General features: G+C 39.8%; 1 pseudogene; it reads left to right on the top strand.

Annotated features, from left to right (window-relative positions):
- Positions 1 to 2681: 2681 nt before the first annotated feature.
- LOC127668930 (zinc finger protein 431-like) lies at positions 2682 to 20054 on the top strand (annotated as a pseudogene).
- Positions 20055 to 21474: the final 1420 nt, after the last annotated feature.

Raw genomic sequence — 21474 nt, 5'->3', positions numbered from 1 at the left:
AGATGGAAACCGGAAGGCCCATGTGCTGTTTTTATGTTTGTTTGTTTTGTTTTTTAGATTTTTTTGTATTTCTTTACGGCCCCATTTTTCTCACTTTTGTAGAAGTGCTTTGCAACTATTTGTGATTTTACTCCTTAAAAGGAGCCCAAGAAATAAATTTGGGGCTACTCTCTTAAATCCCAATTGGGAGGCAATAGCTTGCCAACTTTTGTCCATACCCCAGTAAAATCATCTTGCTTCATATTTGTCTCAAAATTGTGATAGTGGGCTCATTGTTGCCTGGTGGGGTTAATACTTGATTTTCAACGAAGATCTTATGGTATAAAAGGAACATGCCAGAGACATTTTTTTCTATCATTTGTATGATTTATACATGATCCTGCAGTACTTGACCTAACAATGCCCCCACATGTCGCTGCTTTTACATTATGACCATGTTTAAAAATGGACTTGTTAACTGAGCATGCGTGGGAGTGGGCAGAGTGCTGCGAGAATTTGTCTAAACTCCTGAAGCAAATCTCCTTGCTTTGAGAAAAAAAACATCGATTTGTAAATGATTTCATGCTGTACTTGTCTATTTCAGGTAAGAAACCTGACTCAGCTAAACTTGGTGGTCAAAATGCGTCCATCTGGAATTCTACACAGTTGAGAATGCCTGTGAGGGGTTTTTCTTTTCTTTTTTTCTTTTGATTTTGTAATATCTATTGTTGTGTCTAATTTATTATTTTTATTTAATTTTTCATTCACTTTACATCCCAGTTGCAGCCTCTGTCTGTGTAAGTCCCCCCACAGTCCCTCCCCATTATCCCCTCCCCCCCATTTCTTTTCTGAAAGATATTCTAGTACCCTGGCAACTCAGCATCTCCCAATGAGGCCAAACAAGGCAGCCCAGTTAGGGGAGCATATTCCACACACAGGCAACAGCTTCAGCAATAGTTTCCACTCCAGTTGTTGGGGAAACCACATGAAGACCGAGCTTCACAGATGCTACATATATGTTGGGTGCCTCGGTCCAGCTGGCACATGCTCTGTGGTTGGTGGTTCAGTCTCTGTGAGCCCACACGGGCCCAGGTTAGTTGACTTTGTTGGTCTTCCAAGGAGTTCCTTACCCATTGGGACCCCCAATTCTTCCCCTAGCCCTTCCATGAGAGTTCTTGAACTTGATCCAGTGTTTGGCTGTGGATCTCTGCATCTGCTTTAGTCAGCTGCTGGGTCACACCTCTCAGAGGACACTTGTGCTAGGACCTGTCTGCAAGCACAACGTAGTGTCATAACTAGTGTCATGGACCTGAGCTTGCCCATTGGATGGGTCTCAAGTTGGGCATATAATTGATTGGCCATTCCCTTGGTCTCTGCTCCATTTCCCATCTCGGCAATTTTTTTGCAGACGGGATAAATTTTGGGTTAAAAGTTTTGTGGCTGGATGGGTGTCCCTACGGGTGGCTGGATGGGTGTCCCTACGGGTGTTCAGTGGGGTTCCTGCCTGGTCTCAGGTTTCATATCCCCATTGCTGTGAGTCTCACCTAAGGTCACCCCTTGGATTTGTCTGAGACCTGGGGAGGGGGAGGCTCCCCAGAAGTCAACCAGGGCTTTTTCTTAATTGAAACGTTTGAAGTGGGAAGACCTTTCTTCAGTTTGAAGTGACAAGACCTAACTTTGATTCGTTCACACCTTCTGGTGTTAGCCAACACGTATAAAAGACACTGAAGAAGGAAGCTCTCTTTCTTTGCCTGGTTACCTGTCTCTGGCTAGCAAGTTAATTCTTTTTCTTTAGCGCCTACTTCTTTGACATTGTGCTGTTTACTGAGACATGGGCCTCTGTGTTGAACTCTGTACTGAACTACGAGATTCTTCAAATTTTAGTTGGTAGACTCACCTTGTTAGACTAGCTGGACCACGACCTGTGAGTCATTCTAGTACATCCCCTTTCTAAACACATAGAGATTCCATTTTATCAGTTCTGTTCACCTAGAGAACTGTGATTAATACAGGTGTGTTTTCTTCATGTTAACACTCAGGAAGAACGCTAGGTAACAATAATGTCCATAAAAGACATTCTCTCTAAATACTCAAGTCACCCAGGAGACTATACTTTTCACTATGATCCAAGAGATTGAACTGAATTTCAGGAATGGACCACAATCCAGCCTTCTGGTAGGAGAAACATCTATCATTGTGTTTCTGACCTGGTTCCAGCTTTTCTCTCAGGAGTGTCTGAAGTACCCTTGCCTCCCAGGTCAACTGTAGCTGAAGTTCACCTGGCCTCTGCGAGAAGCCACAGAACAAAGGTTTTGTTTCGTAAAAATACAACTTAATTGTTAATACTATGGGCTCCCTTCTACCCGTGGGACAGGAGAGTCACTCCACTGCACATTGTGTAGTGTGCTGAACAAACTAGCTTTCTTGGGTCCAGGAGGAAGAAGGGAAGAACCTAGCTCCTGGAGGAAGACAGGAGGGTCAGCTAATGGAGGCAGGAAACAAGTGCTATTGAAAGAAATCTCTGTAGATCGGGGAAAATCTGTGCCTGGAGTGAACCCAGTGCCAGGAAACCCTGTGCGGCGTCCCTTCTGCAAACTCTGACCTTAAGGGAGGAGCTCTTGTCACTCAGGCGTCTCTAGCCAATCAGGACCTCCAGGCGGACTGACAGTCCGAAGGCGAGGCGGGCTTTTCCGGGCGCAGTGCTCCTGGCTCGGTTCTGAAGTCGGGTTGGTGCTGGCGCCTCTGTGCCTCTGCTGAGAGCTGAGACGGAAGCGGAGCTATGGTGAGCCAGGAGCAGCTGTCTGGGGAAGCATGGGCTACTGAGCGTCGGGACCCCGTGTCGTGGGCCCTCCCTGGGGCTGAGTGGGAGCTAGTGGCCAGACGCGGCGCGGTGAGGTCCTTTGTGGCATTTGGCACTGCGAGGCCCCCTGTGGAGGCCTCTGAATGACTTCGCTCTGTGGGCTGCGTCTGTGCAGAGCCTTGGGAACAGGGGCGCTGTGTAGGGGCGGCCGAGCTGTACTCAGCTGCATCAGAGGCTGGCTGGTTGACACTTCAGGAAAATCCTAGTTTCTCCAGCATCTTCAGAATTTGTGCCCTTCCTATTGAACTTTTAGGAATGCGACCCATTTGGAGTTAATTTTGTGGGTGTTGTGAATGGAATCTCATGTGTTGGGTAGCACTCCACTAAGCTGTGATGTTGAAGAGTAGAATTGGTGATGTAAAGGATTTACCAATGCTTAGGAGATAGTAAGTCACACAAAGAAGAATTTAGCTAAGGGAGGGCTACCTCTGTAACACCCCCCAAACACATAGTATGCTACCAGGCTTGTTAGACATGAGGTGCTAGGATACATGTTTGTTCATCAGGATTGCCTAGACATCTGGCTCCAATCATAATAAAGGAGACAGCACTGATTCATAACCCACCACTAGTCCAATGCCTATATTAAAGGACATGTGCCTAACAAGCTGCTCAAAGGGACAATACAGTGTCACAACCAACATTAACCCTAGTGTGACATAAAGGTTCAGTTTTCTTGAGACACGCATAGTTCTGTCAGATGGGCAAGAAGACCTTGTGTGACAGCTACTTGAAGAACAAAAACACTGTTGTATTAAGGGCTAGCCTCATCAAGCAAGGCGTTCCTCGAGGTTCTCATATATGGAGAAGGAACATAGCATAGCTCCTTCTCATCCCAGGAACGTGCTTGGCGATCCAGTGACAGCCTTGGGAGCTTTCCCTATGGCTCTGAGGTACAGAGTACAAATGAAGCACCGTCTCCAAAAATACGAATGTTCTTGAGAGCGTTGGTCACGGTCTGGGGCCAGCGCCTTAGAGTAGGGTTTCTTCTGTTCTGAGAACCCAACTCTTCCCACCACAATAGGCTATGGTTATCAATCAGTCCCATGGCCACTGTGGGCTTGGTGAGTAAAGTTCTTGAGATACCCCGTGTTCCCCTTATGTAGCAGCCCTGATTGACTAGCCTCCTTCTGTGTTTGTACCATTGATGATTGTTTCTGTTGTCTTCATAGAAGCAGTCCCCATCTCCTTCCATTTTCCTCCTGGAAGTCGTATACAAGATGTTCTTCCTCTTAAGGGGGTTGCTTGACTTGTGCATAGCCTGGGCAAGCCGTCCCGACCCCAGCTTTTACCTCTGCTTCCTTTCACGTTCACAGTATCTCTCCTCTCCTACAACCGGACCCTGTCGCCATAGAATGATCTGTTGTTCCAGGACACTGGTGTACTTGATGAATAGTCCTCAAAATATCTTTGCTGTGTAAAGATATTTTCTTCCATCTGCCTCAGTGGTTAGACTTGCAGTCTCCTGTTCCCATTTCAATTGTTCAAAGCATGCATAGAATACAAAATCTGTTCTAGGCTGGCTCCTCTCTGAGCATTCTGCAGAGCTGGGTGCATGCTAGTCTTCAAGAATTTGCCCCATATTGATGCCTTAAGTTCATGCAGTTATTGCTCCAGGGGAAGGCATTTTCATTCTAGATCAGGCCTGCCTCTGGCCTTATAAAAAATGTTTCTGAGGCTCTGTCACTTAAGTTGCTACAGGTGATCTTGATCCTAGTCTGAACCACCACAGGGCAATTACTTTGTTCTCCACCTGATTAAAATAAAAATTCCTAAATTCTTAAAGGGCTGTCTCATTACTGAGGTTTTTTTTTCTTTTTTATTCATGGAAATAGTCATTTCATTGGACTAGGGCTCACATGCAGCAATTATATACAGTGTATAGCTTTAGCAAAACAGCCATCAATGACAAGAACAAAAGAACTAATTAAAACCTTGAAACAAAAAAAGAAAGAAAGAAAAGAAAAGAAGACAATATCCAAGCTAGCAAATTGATTTAAATTGTTTGATTGTAGCAAGACCTACACACTCGGTCTGGCCTTGGGTACAGACTGTAATAGCCTATCAAGTCTAGGGTGTCCATGCCTCTAGGGGCATTGAAGAGCAAACCCTCCCAAGGCCAAGGATAAGACAGTTCCAGGCTTTTGTTAAAAAGTCTTTCTAATTCTCTTTACTCATCTCTACTAAAGTATCCCTGACAGTCTGCAGCAGCTCTTGCTGTGTTGCAGCAACACGATGAAGTGCATCCTCAGCAAGAGGTGAGTCTCAGTCTCTGTGGGGAGTGATCTCCCCGTGTTTCCTGGACCATTGATGTGTAGTACAACTTGAAGTCAGAGACGGTGATAACTCCAGAAGTTCTTTCATTGTACAGGATTGTTTCGGCTTTTCTTGGTTTTTTGTTTTTTCCATATGAGGTTGAGAATTGTTCTTTCAAGATCTGTAAAGAATTGTGTTGAAATTTTGGTGGGACTTGTAATGAATCTGTAGAGTGCTTTTGGTAAGATGGTCAGTTTCACTATGTGAATCCAAAGGATTCTTGGCCTCATTTTCGTTGAATCCTTGTTAATGTTTGGATTTGACCTAAGTGTGTCTGCAGAACTTCCCAGCTGTGTGGCCAAGAATGGCTCCACTGCACACTGAGTACGAAATGGAAAGTGCACACAAGGATCCACATGTCTTGGAAGAGTAACAGGAAGAACTCTGGGAGACTAGAAGATTTTTCTACTAAAATACAAATTTTCCAGACTGGGCCCCTGTCAGCCTCTAGGGTGAAAGGATAGAACCGGGAAGGTCTATATTGTCTAAATCATTTGGTCTGTACTCACCTAGTGGGGCAGATACTACTGTCCTGCTACCTAGCTGGGTGGTCCGAGCTCATGAGAGCTTCTGAGAAGGCCTGCCAGTCAGAAACACCAGTGGACATTAGCTTGTGGGTTCCTTCCGGTATTCTCCTTTGGTGTTACCATGGGGAGCTGTGTTGGGAATACCATCCACACATCGGTGAGTCTGGGGCCTACTCTTTCCAGATCATGGGAAGCAGGCTAACAGGTGTCAGAGCTGTGAGCTTGGGATGGACTGTGAACCAGACTGTGGCTCTGTTAGCTCATATGCCAACCTGGGCATGGCCCTTAGCCTCTGAGCCTCCCAGAGTGTTGATTCCCTGTGGAGAAGGAGGCTCTGTAGCCCTAGTTATGGGACGATGCCTTGCTTGTAAAATCACCATCCTGTGTGCACACACGGGCATTGAATCTCTTGGTGTGTGGTGGGTAGGCAGATTGCAACCCTGAAGGTCTGGTTTCTAGAAGTTCAGAATGTTGCATTCCACTTTCAGGTTTGTCTTACAAATTTTACAAATAGTTTAGAAACTGGTGTAAAAGCCATCATTAGGTTATCATTCAGCAACTTGATTAGAATCCCAGGCCTGGAGAGATTGCTTAGTGGTTACGAACTTTAATGATCTTCCAAAGGACCAGAGTTCAGTTCCCAGGACCCATATCATGTGACTCACAACTGCTTGCAATTCCACCTTCAGAGGACTGATAATCTGTTCTTACCTCACTGGGTACACATGAATGCACACACACACACACACACACATGCAACCCATAGCCACAGAGAAATACACATATACAGTTAAAAAAAACAACAACAAAAACCTAAAATCTTGGTGGTGACTCATACTTTTAATCCCAGAACTCTGGAGGCCGAGGCAGGTAGATTCCTGGGTTCTAGGCCAATCCCTTAGTCTTAGCTGATGTCTATCTTTAATGTTGAAGGGTGTTTCTTGTGTGCAGCAGAAGGAAGGATCCTGCTTTCACATTCATTCTGCTAGTCTTTACTGGGGAATTGAGGCCACCTATGTTGAGAGATATCTATGGTTTAACAAATGGTTGTTAATTCCTGTTGTTTTATTGTTGGTAGTGGTAGCTGTGGTGTGTGTGTGTGTGTGTGTGTGTGTGTGTGTGTGCTTTCCTCATTCTGTTTTTGCTGATGTGAGATTATTTATTTCCTGTGTTTTCATTGGATGTGGTTAGCTTTGTTGGTTTGGAGTTCTCCTAACACCTTCTGTAGGACTGGATTTGTAGATAGATATTGTTTAAAGCTGACATTATTGGGGAATATCTTTTTGGCTCCATTAAAATGCTTGATTGAAAGTTTTGCTTGGTATAGTAACCTTGGCTGGCATTTATGGTCTCATTAATCTGTAGTACATCTGTCCAAGCCCGTTTGTGCTATAGAGTCTCAACTGAGAAGTCAGGTTTAATTCTTATAGGTATGTGCTCATGTTACTCGGTCTCTTCCCCTTGAAGCTCTCAATATTCCTTTGTTCTGTGTATTAGTGTTTTGATTATCATGTGGTGAGGAAACATTCTTTTCTGGTTCAATCAATCTATTTGAGTTCTATATGCTTCTTATACATTTATAGGCTTCTCTTTCTTTGGTCACGAAAATTTTCTTCCACGATTTTGTTTAAAATATTTTCTGGGCCATTGAGTCGGTATTCTCCTTCCTCTCCTCCTATTATTCTTAGGTTTAGACTTTTCATGGTGTCCCAGATTTTCTGGATGTTTTTTGTCGGGAATTAATTTAGTTTCTTGGCCAATGCACTATTCTTTAACACACAAAATCTCTCTTTGGTCTTTTGTGTGCTCTTGATGATGCTTGCATCTGTTCTCTCAAAATCTGTAATCTCTTCTATCTTTTAAAACAGTTAAACAAAACTTTAGAATTCCATCCTACGATTACCTGTTTGTAGGAAGCAGGCAGCGTTTACTGTCTCTCTGCCCCAGAGCAGCCATCTTGTCTCTTCACAGTAGAGGATCCCAGCATCTGTGAGCTCAGGCTGCCCCTGTGTTCCTTTAAGTTTCCTGTCTGCTGGAGCCACCACATGACTCGCTCGCTCTGCTCACTGAGAAACCGATTTCCCCTCTTTCTAGACTTACATCACTGTGTGTGATCCATCCTAGAATTCCCAAATTAATAGTGGACTCTCATCTTCCATGTTGTGCCCCATCTGTTGCGTGCCTCCCCTTCCAAAGCCTGGCCAAAAAGACCTCCTCTTTTCCTGCATCTTTTTTCTTCCTCCGGGGACCTGGAAGTCCCACTTTTCCCTCCACCCAATTGGCTTCCACCTTCCTTATTGACCAATCAAGAACCTATTAGGGAACCAGATTTTAGTATCAGCTCCTCCCCCTAGCAATTGTGTTATCTGACAAGTTTTAAAATAATAAAGCGGTCTAATGTTTTTCTTCCCTGGAGCTAAGGAGGGCAGGAGAAAGAGAGAAGGCAAGGTGGCTAACTGGGAGAAAAGAGGTGGCAGGCTGGTGGGAGCATGATCTCTGAGCTAGGCTGGGAGCACAGCACTGGGCAAAGGAGAAAGTGTGCGTTTTTAAAATCACATCCAACAATAGCTGGTGACATATTTCTCTGGCTGTTGTTAATTGTATTGTTACACTGAGGTTTAGGCATCTGGGTTTCTGGTGATTATTAATTTAGGTGCTTATTTATGGGTTAGTCTGTGTTAGGTGTTTTATCTTTTTCTTCTCTTGTTCTCTGACCTATGTGGTCTATATTTGAGCAGGAGGTTTTGACCCAAAGTGGGACAGGAGTTCTGGAGGCCTGTGTGGCCTCTAGTCCAGCAGGGCGTCTCCACCTGTGTTAGAGTCTGGACATTTCAGCCTTCAGGTTCAGCAAGTTAAGGGTCCTGACTTGGTGGAGCAGGGCGGAGGTATGGAGACAGGGTGTGTTGCCTGCCTGGTTTTCTAGCAGCTGAAGACTGTGGTTAGGCAGATACCTGCCTGGGGGATACAAGAGAGCTGGGGAAGTCTTCGTGGGGATGGCCAACCTTTATTTAACATAAAATCATCAGAAGTTGAGTAATATTGATCAATGTCATTTTTCCTGCATGAGATTCCTTAGGTCTTTTAATTAAAACTTGACTATATTTTTCTACTTTTGTTCGTGGCTTTTTCTCTCCATCCCTTTATTCTTTTACAAATATTGTATAATTTTTGATTGTTGCATCTCTGTCATGAGTATAGAAATCGGATTGTGTCAATATGTGTACTATTTCTCTATAAGCATATTGAGCATTATGCTTTCTGCTTTGCATGTGACGGTGAAATCAGCTTTCTTACTACAAGATTTTTGGAATTTCTTTCTATTGTATTCAATTTATGTGATAAATTCACCATACCCTACATCTTAATCATGATGTCATTAATAAGATGTAACCAAGGATTGTTTATTTACTTCTTTCTTAATTTAGGTTTGTTATTGTTGTTAACTTTTGAAAGACATTTAGTTTATTGGCTAGAATATGGCTAGAATAGTATATGGGGGTCTGGGTAAGTTTTTCAGCACTTATTCTCGTTGGGGATGACCTCAGTTCAGATCTCAGCATCCAAATTGGGAAGCTAATAACTACCTGCTACTCCAGCTCCAAGGGGTGTCACACTCTTTCTCTGATGTGCCACCTGTGCACATTCTACCACACACACAAATATGCATATGAAAATGTTGATAAACTTGTTCATAGTCTTTATGACTTAAAAGCAATTAGAGCAAAACAATTTGCTTTAGGTGTACAATACCAATGACATTTCTTTAAAAATCTGACTCTTCCCTTTATCAGAAGAGAAACATATTTTTAGCAGTTAAAACTATTTTCTACAGTGTTGGAACATCAGAATGCTCCAAGCAAACACCTCTAATGTTGGTGGGGCACTTCCTTGCCCAACCCATTCCCCGTCATTGGCGATGGAGAGACCTGGAGTGCACAGTGTAACTGCTAACAAGTGGTTGCTTTCATTTTGATTCTAATCTTGTAGTTTTTGTTTAAGGGATGGTATGATGTTTGTTGGTATCTCTTCGTGTCTCCGTTTACCAATGTTGTCATCTATGTTATGTGATTTTACAAATTATATATCTAATATAATAGAAAATGATGGGCCTTCACCTATGTTTGTATTTTGAAACTTTACTATTTTGTGTTATGAGTTCCTTGAATTTTTGTTTGGGGATTTTTCTATGGAGAAACCATTTTCGTTTTTGATCTTTGAGGCTGCAATTTTTTTTTGACGTATCTGTGTTTTCCAGTTGTTGTTATTGTTTGGGTGTTTAATAATTTTAGTTGATTTGGGCTAATGCTGCTTGCATTCTTATGTTAATTTGGATCCCCCAAATTTTTTGTACCAGAGAGTTTGCATGTAAGACATTGCAGGCCCCAACCCTCAGTTAATTCTGATTGGTAAATAAAAATGTCAGTAGCCAAGAGCTGGGGCGAAGAGACTTAGGCAGGTTTAGGATTCTCAGTCTTGGGACCTGGAGGAGGAGAGAGGAGAACAGAGAGCCTCCATTCTGGGAGAGTGTGGAGGAGAGGAGACGCCATGCTCTGTGCTCGAGAACAGTGAAAGACAGAGAGACATAGCGCCATGTGAAGGAGCCAGGAGCGCCACACCCAGTTGGCCAGCCCTCTAGGTCCAGAGCAGCCAAGATAGAACTGGAGCCAGTGGAGATTGAGCAGTGGTGTCCAGCTATTGTGCTGCCTAAGGCATATTAAAATATAAAGGCTGTGTGTGTGTCTTTCATTCAGGAACACAAACCATTGAGGCAGATAGAGAACCTGCTGATGAAATGTATTTATTAAATATTTATTTCCACAAATATTTAAGTGATATGGTTATCACATTGATCTTAGATGTATAAAGTTTTAAATTATATATGTAATAATTATTTAATTAGGTATAATTATATATAATATATAATAAAATAATAATTATATAATAATATATAAATATATAATAATTATACATTAATTATAATAAATATATTATAAATATATGTAAAATATATAATAATTATATGATTAAATATAAATATATAAAAATTTATAATTATATAAATAATTATATAATAATTTATTAAATATTTATCATATAATAATAAATATATATTTAATTATATCTATATATAATTATCTCGGTGTCCTGGTTAGCTTCAACTACTTATAAGATATAACATAGAGTCATCTCAGGAGATATCAGTTGAGGGCATGTCCAGATGAGAATGGCTGGTTGCTATGTCTTGGAGGCATTTTGTTGATTGATGATTGGTGTGGGAAGGGTGTTCCACTTAAGGTGTCTGACCAAGCCAGCTTAGTCAGTCAACAGGGTCTTAAAAGAAGGAGTGAGGATTGAAGAGGAAGAAAAACAATTAGACAAAATTATAACATGACTCCAGCCCATACTGAGGCTGAAACAGCTTTATTCCTCTCCAGCCTGCTTTTATATCATTCTAGGCATATCCAAAAAAACCTGGTCAGTTCTTAGATCAAAGACAAAGTAATCAAGCAAAGTAGTAAACAAGGAGATCACACAAGATAGTAATCAAGCAAAGTGGTAAGAAAAGAGATCACATAAGGTAATAATTCAGCAAAATAGTAAACAAAGCCCCATGGTCACTGTTTCTGACATTCTTATCTGAGCCTACTTACTTGTCTGAGCCCAGTGACAAATGCTATATTCCTAGAAGTGGCACCAAAAGCTCTCAATAGGTGTCAATACCCCTATGCAGCTATGACTGGGCTGGATAAGAGTGCTAGGTGAGCATGAGGCAGTGAACAAGGACTAGAGATGACCAGGAAACAACGTTTCCCTCCTGGGTTTTGCCTTCAGTTTCTACCTTGAATTTACATCCTAAACTTCCACAGTGGTGGATTGTGATCTGGCAGTATCAGCCAAACAAAAGTATTCATTACCTGAGTTGCTTTTGGGTACAGGATTTAATCATCGCATCAGAAAAGCAAATTAGAACAAAAATTCCTACCCCATAAGTGATTTTGTTGCTGCGAAGTATATGGGAATGTTGTGTTTTGGAGTAGTATGGAGGATACTAGTACTTTAGAAGGCAAAAGCCATCAGAAGCTGTGTGCAGAGGTTCATCTGTTATTTTGGTAAAACCTAGGAAAAGGGAGTTTCTAGAGTAGTACAGATCAGGAGTTTGAAGTCATAGGATTTCAGTGGCAAATAGATTCCATGAAAAATTAAACAAGAGGTCTTTTGTGTGATATTTGCCTTCAAACTCTCTTATTGTGCCTCTGTCCTGTGCAATTGAGTATGATAGAATTTAAAAAAGAAGACTGTTTTCTTAGATAAAATGTTGATTTTGGTGTATAGTTATTGCTGATGATGTATAGTTATAATCATGCAGGTCTGCAGCAAAAGGAACACACGCGGGATATAAAGATATAAGTCTGTGGTTTGTAGAGAAAAATACTACTAGGTAGTTTCAAATGGTATTCAAGTGCTAAAACAAAGGCGGGAATATTCAAGGAAAATAGCTCCATTAAAGAGAAGACTCTTTGCATTGAATTGGAAGCTTAATGGTACTCTAATGGTAAGACTCCATTCTGCTAAAGGAACTGGCAAAGTGCTTTCTAGTCCCAGGAAGCAACTTCATTCAGAACCTGCTACAGCTATGGTCCAAGTGTGGCAGAGTTATTCCCAATCTCAAAGCCAAACTTGACAAGATCACCTCTATTGTTCTGGTTCTGGAAACAAGAAAGCTGCAAAATTTAAAGGTCATGGATTTCTTCTCTGTGGTCTCAGTTCAGCATGGTGGCACTCACTTGTTTGTCCGAGTCAGAACCTCAGTGAGAAGAGTGTAAGCTCATTGCAGGAAGCTGTGGTTATGAAGCCTGGTTTGCATCTTCAGACCATAAGACATTGAGATACCTAATCTGTAAGATTTCTGCCATGCAGAGCTGACATGGTGAGTGGAAGTAGCAAGAGGGAGAGAGAGAGGTGGAGAGGGAGAGAGGAAGGAAGAGAAGTGGGGAGAGAGAGAGGGAAGGAGGGATAGGGGAGAGAGAGAGGCAAGCAGATGCAGAGGCAACAGAGATGAGACGCTTCAGGGATAGAGCCATGTAAGCCTTTTAAAACTTTAGCCCCATGTGACGGAGGCAGAGCTATAGGATTTGGGGTTTGCCTTGCTGGGTTTCAGTATTGCCTTTGTCAAATCTTCTGTTTTCAAATGGAAATGTATAATGTGTAATTGTATTTTCAAAATATATAACTGGTTTCCTAATTTTAGAAGATGTCATAGTCAAAAAGTTTCTGTCTATCTGTCTGTCAGAAGAGACCAAACATTTGTTCAGTGTTGAGGTTCTTATTAGGATCCTTGTTAAACACATGTGTATATTTTGATGATCAAAAGCACATAGTGACCTGGGTCAGTAGTAGTATATTGGATGAAAAGCTTCCCAAGTAGAATTATATATTTGAACACTTGTCTCTCATTGGTTGCTTTCTTTGGAGTGTACATACAGTCTTTGGTAGGCAGAACCTTGCTGGTGGAAGTTCCCATTGGGGTTGAGATTAGAATGTCTATAACCTCCCCCCATTAGCAATTCACTGTGCCTACTTTCTTGTAGTTGAACCTGATCAACCAGCTATTACATGGTGCCATGCCTGGAACATGATCATGCACTGTATTGCTAAATAGCATAAGAAGAATCATTGGTTTTTCATTGATAAGCCATTTTTGTAGGTGCCAAGCATATGCTATTGTGTTGCACTTCACCTATATCTTAAATTTTGAACTTGGGCAGAGGGTATAGTCTCTCTCACAGAGTGATATATATTCATGGTATTAATATCATCTGAGCCTCCTAAGTCATTGGATTGAAGGTACATGACATTTTTCTTATCTTTTATGTGTTTCAATTGTTTTAATAAATATGAGTGTTTGGCTTGAATGCATGGATAAACACAACATGTTGTGTGTTTGGCATTTACAGTATTCAGAAGATGGTCTCATAACCTCTGAACTTGGGGTATGGATAGCTCAATGTAAATACTGACAGTTGAACTGGTTTCCTTTATAAGACCAGCAAATACTCTTAACTCCTGAGCCATCTATCCTGCTCAGTTTTTTTTTAGATTTATGATATAAGTAGACAGTGCTAAAATTTTCATCATCCCATCTCTATCTGTGTAAACATGCATTCTCCTTTAGTTAGATCTTAGTAATCTCATAGTTTGACTTGTGACACTTGTGAAAAGCACCAGAATTAGATGAATATATTGGTAAAAAAGTGTACAATTACATTGTTGTCAGTATTATGCTTTCTGTTGTATGTGTGTGGGATATTTTAGGATACAGTGACCTATGATGATGTACACATAAACTTCACTCAGGAAGAATGGGTCTTGTTGGATCTTTCTCAGAAGAGGCTCTACAAAGATGTTATCCTGGAGACCTACAGGAACCTCACTGCTATAGGTAAGACTGAATTTTCTCTCAGTTATTAAGATATGAGGAAAAGTTTTTCTTCTCTTCTGTTTCAATTGAGACAGTGGAGAATGTAGTGAATATTTCTGGTATGTCTTAAGGTTCACTGATGACAGTAACTTAACTTTTGTATAATTTCAAATATATGATATATTTTCTGGTAATATGTTTTAGGATACAAATGGGACGAACACAATATTGAAGAACATTGTCAAAATTCTAGAATACATGGAAGGTAAGTTTCATGTGTAAACTGATACAAATGTGCCTCTGAAGAAATTTTAAGGTGCCCTGGAAATTTTAAGGAAAAGAACAGCATAAAGCACAGGCTTTTGCATCTCGATGAACAGAAAATTCTCATGACATCATATGCTTTAGTGTCAGGTAGCTGATCCATGTTTTTAAGGCATTTCTTTAAGAAACAAGTCAAGGAAGCAAAGCCTTAGAAGCTATCACCATTTGAATCATAGCCCCAGAAGAATTACTTTGTAGAACTGCCAAATCTATTTAGTTTGATACCACGAGGTATCACAAAGGGCATACACATAGACTAGATGATCCAAAACCATCTAATAAGCAAATAGTTTATAGTAAAGTTCTCATTGCTTATATATTTATGGTGATTTACCAAAGTTCATGAGAGTTGAAGGTTGCTGTGGAGAAAACTCCATCCTTATATTACATCATTATGATAAGCAATAGATTTAAACTTGTATGAATTCAATGTAGAAGCCTTTTGTTATTCTTGCTTTAATACACTTATCATATGTTGCATTCGATATAAGCCACAGGTGCATAATGGACATGGAAAGATGCAATGTGCCCTTTTTCTCCCAGAAGAATTAGAAGATATTTAGTAGTACCACTTTGAGTAGATTTTGTGAATGTGATGTAAGTTTACAGTTAATGGTGTTTCCAACTTCATTGGGAATTCTTTCCCAAACTCAGTGCATAAAAGCCTGATGAGGAGGAGGAGGAGTATAGAAACTCTTTTATTTGTCCTGGTTCACTTTGCAAATGTAGTTTGACTCTCAGTATAGGAAAATGTTATGAGTGCAATGACTGTAGTACATCTGAGTCTTTCCAATTGTCTTCAAAGATAGGAAAGTACTCAAATAGAAAAAGTGTGAACTATGTAGTACAAACTCTAACCGTCCCAGGTATCTTCAAACACATAAATGAACTCATAATGAAGAGGAACCTCATGACTATAAAAAATGTGATAAAACCTTAAGATCTGATTCCTTTCTGTAATTAAACTAAATTGTAAAATTAAATCATAGAAATTAAAAGATTCATTGGTGTATTCAGTATGGTAAAATGTTATACATGCCATCTATCTTTGCAGACAAGAAGGAAGTCATCATGGTGATAAACCCTATGAATATATTCAATGTGGTAAATCATGTCACAGTCATCTTCAAAGTCATGAAAGAATTTGTGCTGGAGAGGAATCCTGTGAATGTCATCAGTGTAATAATCACAGTACTCTTCAAAATCACGAAAAAAATCATATTGAAGAGAGACTTTATGAATGTAATGAATGTGGTAAAGCCTTTTCACAACAGAGTCATCTCCAAAAACATACAAGGACATATCATGGACAGAAATTCTTTGAATGTAAGCAATGCTGTAAAGTGTTTGCCTGTTGCAACAGTCTTCAAAAACATGAAAAAGATCATACTAGAGATATAACCTATGAATCTGAGCTAAGTGGTACAGACTTTGCACATCAGAGTTCTCTCCAAAAACATAAAAGAACATATATTGTACAGAAACCCTACAAATGTGTTCAATGTGATAAAGTGTTTTTAAAATGTAGTAATTTCCAAAGACATAAAAGAACACATACTGGAGAGAAACCTTATGAATGTAATCAATGTGGTAAAGCCTTTGCACTGCCCAGATATCTCAGAAAACATAAAAAAATACATACTGGAGAAAAACCCTATGAATGTAATCTATGTAGTAAAACCTTTGCACAGAGCAGTGGTCTTCAAAATCATGAAAGAATTCATACTGGAGAGAAACCCCATGAATGTAATCAATGTGGTAAATCCTTCGCACATCCCAGTTATCTCCAGAAACATGAAAAAACTCATACCGAAGAGAAACCCTATGAATGTAATCAGTGTGGTAAAGCCTTTGCACACCACAGTTATCTACAAAAACATGAAGGAACGCATACTGGAGCGAAACCTTATGAATGTAAATAGTGTGGTAAAGCCTTTGCACAACAGATTCATCTTCAAGTTCATGAAAGAATCCATACTGGAGAGAAACCCTATGAATGTAATCAGTGTGGTAGAGCCTTTGCATACAGCAGTAGTCTTAAAAACCATGAAATAGTCCATACTGGAAAGAAACCCTATGAATGTAATCAATGTGATAAAGCCTTTGCACATCCCAGATATCTCCAGAAACATGAACGAACACATACTGGAGAGAAACCCTATGAATGTAATCAATGTAGTAAAGCCTTTGCCCACCACAGTTATCTCCAAAAACATGAAGGAACGCATACTGGAGAGAAACCCTATGAATGTAATCAATGTGGTAAAGCTTTTGCACAACAGATTCATCTTCAAGTTCATGGAAGAATCCATACTGGAGAGAAACCCTATGTATGTAGTCAATGTGGTAAAGCTTTTGCATATCACAGTCATCTTAAAGTTCATGGACGAGCGCATACTGGAGAGAAACCCTATGAATGTAATCAATGCGGTAGAGCCTTTGCATATAGCAGTAGCCTTCAAATACATGAAATAATACATACTACAGAGAAACCCTATGAATGTAGTCAATGTGCTAAAGCCTTTGCACACCAGAGTTATCTTCAGAAACATGAAAGAACACATACCGGAGAGAAACCCTATAAATGTAAACAATGTGGTAAAGCCTTTGCACAACAGATTCATCTTCAAGTTCATGGAAGAATCCATACTGGAGAGAAACCCTATGAATGTAATCAGTGTGGTAAAGTCTTTGCATACAGCAGTAGTCTTAAAAAGCATGAAATAGTCCATACTGGAGAGAAACCCTATGAATGTAGTCAATGTGGTAAAGTTTTTGCATATCCCAGATATCTCCAGAAACATGAACAAACACATACTGAAGAGAAACCCTATGAATGTAATCAATGTAGTAAAGCCTTTTCATATCCCAGTTATCTCCAGAAACATGAAAGAACTCATACTGGAGAGAAACCCTATGAATGTAATCAATGTGGTAAAGCCTTTGCACATCACAGTTATCTCCAAAACCATGAAAGAACACATACTGGAGAGAAACCTTATGAATGTAATCAATGTGGTAAAGCTTTTTCAAAACAGACTCTTCTGCAACTACATAAAAGAACACATACTGGAGAGAAGCCCTATGTATGTAATCAATGTGGTAAAGCCTTTGCATATCACAGTCATCTTAAAGTTCATGGACGAGTGCATACTGGAGAGAAACCCTATGAATGTAATCAATGCGGTCGAGCCTTTGCATATAGCAGTAGTCTTCAAATACATGAAATAATACATACTACAGAGAAACCCTATGAATGTAGTCAATGTGCTAAAGCCTTTGCACACCAGAGTTATCTTCAGAAACATGAAAGAACACATATTGGAGAAAAACCCTATAAATGTAAACAATGTGGTAAAGCCTTTGCACAACAGATTCATCTTCAAGTTCATGGAAGAATCCATACTGGAGAGAAACCCTATGAATGTAGTCAGTGTGGTAAAGCTTTTGCATATGGCAGTAGTCTTAAAAAGCATGAAATAGTCCATACAGAAGAGAAACCCTATGAATGTAATCAATGTGGTAAAGCCTTTGCACATCCTAGATATCTTCGAAAACATGAACAAACACATACTGAAGAGAAACCCTATGAATCTTAATCATTGTGGTAAAGTCTTTGCATATAACAGTATTCTTCAACATCATGAAGGAATTCATACTGTGGAGAAACCCTATGAATCTTAATTAGTGTGGTAAAGCCTTTGCATATAACAGTAGTCTTCAACATCATGAAAGAATTCATACTGTGGAGAAACCCTATGAATATAGTCAATGTAGAAAATTTTTTTCATATCACAGTAGTCTTCATATTCATACTGCAGAGAAACACTAATGCAGTTAATGTGGTAAAGCCTTTGCATGTCACAGTAGTCTTCATATTCTTGAAAGAATTCATATTGGAGAGAAACCCTATGATGTCACAATCATCTGCAAATTCATAAAAGAACACACTAAAGGGAAATGATACAAATATAATCATTGTAGTGTAAAGCCTTTGACCATCCCAGTTGTCTTCAAATACAAAGGAACACATACTGGAGAGTAACCTGATGAATGTAATCAACCTGTTAAAGCCTTTGCACATCACAGTTGTCTTTGAGGACATGAAAGTACTCACACTGAAGTGAATCCATGAACATAAAGTATTGTTTCCATAGTTTACTGTTTTTTTCAATGTTAAATGTTACAGAGTTCTTACACTGTCTGATCCATGCCTGAGAATCCAAAGAAAGAAATGGTGTAGTGGGCAGCCTCATCTACCCACCCAATGTATTAAAACTTGATTCATATGCATTCTGACAATTTTATAACCTTAAAAAATTATAACAAGAGGTGAAATTTACATCTGCTGCAGGTCTTTAGCTTTCTGGTACAGTGTTCCATTAAACAAAACTCATCATGTGTCTCTGTTCACTTCCTAAAGGATAACACCAAACAGAATTTGTGTGTGTGTGTGTGTGTGTGTGTGTGTGTGTGTGTGTGTATCTAGCTGGGGTAAAATATAAAGTATTTACTAAGGTCTTTAGGCTACACACTTAAATTCAAGTTACACAACAGTTATTGTGGATTAAAAAATCTGGCAATTGTCAACAATCTCTTCAAGCCTTTGGCTTCATACTAAATGCTAAAGAAAGAAAGAAACTGAATGTAGAGGCAACAAGAAATACTAACATTTCTGAAGTAAAGAATTGTTGACAGGGAGACATGTCATCTCTTGGCAGCACCCCTTTTCTACTTCAAAGAATGTGATAAGCAATGAAAAACCTCCATATGGCATTTGATTCCATATGGCAAGCTGCTCCTGGGCAAAAGACTGCCCTTGCTTCAGCTGCTGACAGTGTACTGTCCAAACTGGACAAATGGGTTGCAGAGAAATTGAGTGGTAAACTTTACCAAAATAAGTAGGCAGTGCGTCAATATTGCTGGCTCACAGAAAAGTCTGTCAGATATTTTGGGCAGAAGGCTGAAGAAGATGTCTCAACGTTGCAGAGGAACCTTGGATGACTGTCTGGTAGCCGTAACCTCATTCTGTCATCTCTATAGTTTTGAAAGCTGCTTGCTCTGCACTTCATGTATCCTCAGAGAATGTTCATTCCTTCTCAGATCTCTTATGGGGTTGAAGACTAGATAATTATAATCTCACAATTCAGCGTAAGTTGTTTAAGATTAAAAAAATGTTTTAAGGTCTAAAAAGATAAAGGTTGACAAATATAATTTGTGATTGAAAGTGAAATAGGTACAGACGTTTGGCTTCACCAAGATAGTAGACAGTAGATAAATAGTAGAGTACTTTCTCCAGGGTTGCCAAATACATATGGATGGGGCATTGTGAATGTAATTCTCACTGATAGTTTTCATAATTGTTCTTATTGCATATAGCTTTTTAGGTTGTTAGAGAAAGACCCTTTATTGGATTAACAGGGAGAGATATAGGGATAATCTTTATATATCCCATGTAAAGATGTGTCTCTGTCCTTTCTTGCCTGTCCAAGGCACCTCCTGACAGGTTGTTACAATAAACAACCTATAGCAAGGGATAGAATAGAAGGTAGGCTATCTGACAGGAAGAGAACAATTCTGGGATAGAGTCAGGCACATGTACATTCACCACCAAGAAGCAGAGGAACCTGGAGGTATGAAGCTGAGGAGAGGTAATCAGCTATGGGGCAAAATCTCATCTACTACAAATGAGATTATATGTTTTGAGCTAGTGGGAACAAGCCTAGCTTAAGGCCTAGGCATTTACTTATAAATAATAAGTGTCTAAGTTGTTGTTCAGGAATTGGGGCAGGTAGAAACGCCCCAATATTTCCTCCAGCAGGGTGGCATTTACTGAATATTCCCAAATGATACCACAAACTGAGAAGGGTTGATTCTTTGAATTCAAGCCTACATGCTTGCTTTTTGTTAGATGAACTAATTTATGAGGAAGAAAAACCGTGTAGTTAAGCCTTTAGATGCCTCAACATCTGGGTTACAGAAATAAACCCTTATGTCAGTAAAGCAATCGAGTAAAAATTATGTCTCAAAAAAAAAAAACAAATAAACAAAAAATTTATGTTTGTTCAATGATTTGTTTTAATTTTCATGATGTGATTTCAGTGTGTCTTTATGTATGTATGTTTATGTGTGTGCCAGTTACCAAGGTTTGGCTATTATACCTTCCTGTAGCAGGAATTACAGGAAGTCATCAAAAGCTTGATCATGCTCCTAGAAATGAATTTGTCTTAACTGCTCAGCCAGACTCTAGCCCAGTAAATATTTTAAAACCTTTATACATCAGCCTGATGTAGGAAACTGGAAAGAACCCATACAAGAGAAAAAAAAAACCCTATTCATGTAAACAGTTTCATGTCAACAGGTTGTCCTCAGTTTAAAGAAAAACCTTGTTTCATCTGTCTTTCATAGCCTTGAAGGAAGTAAATTAATTACCATGTTATTCAAGTATGATGGTAGAGACCATCACTCGTGGTTTGTATTTTGCTATATGTGTGACAAATCAAGTTGCTGAAGTTTATTTGGTGGTTCCTATATTCCTTCTGTGGCTTCTGCTCATCTATAATTGAAGTTTCACTTGATGCTGGGTATTTTTATGCTGAAATGTATAGAATGGGGTGCCCACCATCTCCATTATTTACTTAAATGTCAGGCAGTGTGTGATCATAATTTTCAAGTCAGGTTGTATATGAAAGGGGGGTAGTTTGTTGTCACTGGTTTTGTCACATTTGCCCACACTCCCTTGATGTTTTTATGCAACTTTGTTTAGGTGTCAGCAATAAGTTAGGTCTACAGTGGAACTCATGGTTCCCATGCATCAGCCTCCCGAGAATAAGTCCAAGGATAGAAGATGTGCCCAGTGTGTCACATTTTGTCAACATGTTTTAGCAATGTAATGTTAAAGTGATTGTACTAAATATTTTCATGTCAGCTTCATGTGAGCTGAATTCATCCGAGAGGAGGTAATCTCAATTAAGAAAATGCTTTCTTGTTTGTAACAGCTGAGCAGTATTCCATTGGCTAAATATACCGCATTTTCTTCACCTGCTCTT

The sequence above is a fragment of the Apodemus sylvaticus genome, chromosome 18, assembly GCF_947179515.1.
Source record: "Apodemus sylvaticus chromosome 18, mApoSyl1.1, whole genome shotgun sequence".
Classification (NCBI taxonomy): Eukaryota; Metazoa; Chordata; class Mammalia; order Rodentia; family Muridae; genus Apodemus; species Apodemus sylvaticus.
Note: the sequence above shows the minus strand (reverse complement) of the source record. Positions and strands in the feature narration are given on the sequence as shown.